Genomic DNA, 3396 nt, shown 5'->3' with positions numbered 1-3396 from the left:
GGCGTGAGGCAATGGTAAAATAGGGCCCATGATGTGATGGGAAGATTGTTTCAATTGATTCATACGAAATGGATCATTTCATGTCATGTTGTTGTGAGGCCACCAGGGGGTGATTGTACTACAGTATTACCCTTGTTACATCCATTTCTAATTTCCTGATTTGTATTTGAGTTAACAGGGCCTCAAAAACAGTCAGTGCATTTGCATGGTATTTTTCCAATTCCAGGGAGAAACCATCACCTGTAATGATTGCCAAGCCCTTGACCCTTTGATCTTCAGCACACCGCAAAACCAGGCTGTAATTTCCTCACCTACATATGCCCCTCCAAATCACTCACCATCCTGACTTGGACATTTGCCGTTGTGAGAGGCAGTGACATAGTGGTATTGTCACAAGGGTATTGCCCTGGGGACCCAGATTCGAATCCCACCGTGGCAGATAGTGAAATTAAAATTCAATATAAATCTTGAATTAAAAGTATAATGATGACCATGAAACCTTGTTGCAAATACCTGTCTTATTCACTAATGTTCTTTAGGGTAGGAAATCTGTTGTCCTCACTTGGTCTGGCCTATATTTGACGGCACGGTAGCACAGTGGTTAGCACTGCTGCTTCACAGCTCCAGGGTCCCGGGTTCGATTCCCGGCTCGGGTCACTGTCTGTGTGGAGTTTGCACATTCTCCTCGTGTTTGCGTGGGTTTCCTCCGGGTGCTCCGGTTTCCTCCCACAGTCCAAAGATGTGCGGGTTAGGTTGATTGGCCAGGTTAAAAATTGCCCCTTAGAGTCCTGAGATGCGTAGGTTAGAGGGATTACTGGGTAAATATGTGGGGGTAGGGCCTGGGTGGGATTGTGGTCGGTGCAGACTCGATGGGCCGAATGGCCTCCTTCTGCACTGTAGGGTTTCTATGACTCCAGATCGACAGCAATGTGGTAAGGCCACATTTGGAGTACGGTGTACGATTCTGGTCACCTTGCTATGGGAAGGATGTTACTCAACTGGAAAGGGTGCAAAAAAGATTTACAAGGATGTTACAGGGACTGGAAGGTTTGAATTACAAGGAGAGGCTGGATAGGCTGGGATTTTTGTCCCTGGAGTGTAGCAGGACGAGGAGGTGACCTTATGGAGGTTTATAAAATCATGAGCGGCATGGATAAGCTGAATAGCCAAGGTCTTTTCCCCAGGGCAGGTGAGCCCAAACTGGACGGCATAGGTTTAAGGTGAGAGGGGAAAGATTGAAAAGAAACCTGAGAGGCAACTTTCGCGCACACAACGAGCCGCCAGAGGAGGTGGTTGAGGCAGGTACAGTTACAACATTTAAAATACATTCGGACATGTACATGGATGGGAAAGGTTTAGAGAGATATGGGACAAACACAGGCAAATGGGACAAGTTCAGTTTAGGAAACCTGGTTGGCATGGATGAGCTGGGCCGAACGGCCTCTTTCCGTGCTGTACATCTCTATGACTCTATGGCTCTTAAACATCCTCAGGGATGGGCAATAAATGCCCGCACCCCATGAATGAATAAAAGCAAAATCCTGGAACTTTCCAACCCACCGCATCATGGTAGCACCTTCGCCACCACAGAATCCAATGGTTCAAGTAAAAGCTTGTCTCATCTTCTCAGGTGCAACTAGGGATGGACAACAAATGCCAACCATGCCAAAGAATGAATATTTTTTTTAAAAAGAGACTGATTTTTTATTTGATAAGAAACATTTTCTTTTTGTGTCTTTTCTCCTGCTGTAAATCTGCAATAATTTTTGATACGTGCTCTGTTGAAAAAAAAAGTGAACAGATGTCATGAGGAGTTTAGTGGAACAGAACATAAACGAGGGAATTGTGTAAACTCGACTCGTTGCTACTTCGCTTGGAATCTATTCGCACACCGATGTTAGTGTTATCAGTAACTTGTTTGGTGTGGTTTAGATTTCTCATTGCCAGTAACTTTTTGTTGACAAGCAAAGCTGCTCGCGCCACTGCTGGTATCGTATGATGTCACAAAACGAACACACAGGAAGGAAGCGAAAACAAGAAAATTACATTTGTTCTTTGGTTAAGATGACAAACAGAGGAAATTGAAGAAACAGCTTCAGCATGTCCTAGATTAAAGTCTAGCTTGTTAACCACAGAACAGCGATAAATAATTACATTCAAGTTGGCGACGTTGTTTGTTGGTAATTATGTGGGCAAATGGAAAAACAGCAGTGAGTCAACATGCTCCTATTTATAGGAATATAAGATTGAATACCTGCTTGTGAGAGGATTATTCCATCAGTTCATTAATTTCAGCTTTATATCATGGATGACTTTCATTTATCAGATCTTGTGGCTTATAACTTCAATACACTTGAAATTCGAGTTTCTAGAATATTGCATGCTGTTGTAGTGGCTTATTCCCCTGCCCCAGAGAGAAACCACCATGCCTCCCGCCTTCCTGAATCTCTACTCAGGCTTCTGCACATTATCCCCATGGTTACAAACAACAGAAACTGGGATTTATAGATTACTCACTGCTGATGGCACATCCTCAATGAAGCTACCAACACTTTGACTTTCGGTCAGGTAGTTTGTACAGCAAGTGGGCTCTGGCAGGTAACTAGAAAGCAGTAAATTTATCTCAACAGCATCCAGTTTCCTGTGATCATGGAAAAGAAGGAAAGATACCAAGTCTTAAATCAGCATTATGGAAAAGGCTCCTGAAATAACTCCTCAGAGGCCAGTGTGCCTTCACTAGATTACCTTTATTTACAAACTCAATTCCACTTCTAAGAGTGCATCAGGTACACAGTCAGAATCTGGAGTGCCAGCAGACCTGACACTTCCAGGCAAACTCCCGGGCATGGATAGGCAGATGAACTCAGGGCATGGATGGGTACGTGGGACTGGGATGTTATAGCAAGGACTGAAACATGGCTAAGGGAGGGACAGGACTGGCAGCTCAATGTTCCAGGGTACAGATGCTATAGGAACGATAGAACAGGAGGTAAGAGAAGAGGGGGAGTTGCACTTTTGATTAGGGAAAACATCACGGCAGTATTGAGAGGGGATATATGTGAGGGTTCGGCTTCTGAGATCAGGCTTCTGAGATCTGACGAAATCGGGCGTTTTCAGACTAGTATGGCCATAGGCACCTCAAACTCCAGGAAGAATAGTTGAAAAATAAAACCCACTTCCTGTTGCAAATAAGGAAGTCTATTTGTGAGACTAGAAGGAGCTGAGCTGCAGAGAGTTCCCCCTTTGATCTTCTCTTTCTTTATTCTTGCACCACTGGCAAGATCAGCATTTGTTTCCCATTCCTAAATTGCCTTGAACTGAGTGACTTGCTGAGAGGCTCATTTCAGAGGGCAGTAAGAATCAACTACTTTGCTGTGAATCTGGAGTCAAGTGTAG

Source organism: Mustelus asterias, chromosome 3 (genome assembly GCF_964213995.1).
Source record: "Mustelus asterias chromosome 3, sMusAst1.hap1.1, whole genome shotgun sequence".
NCBI lineage: Eukaryota > Metazoa > Chordata > Chondrichthyes > Carcharhiniformes > Triakidae > Mustelus > Mustelus asterias.
This window is presented reverse-complemented; position numbering follows the sequence as displayed.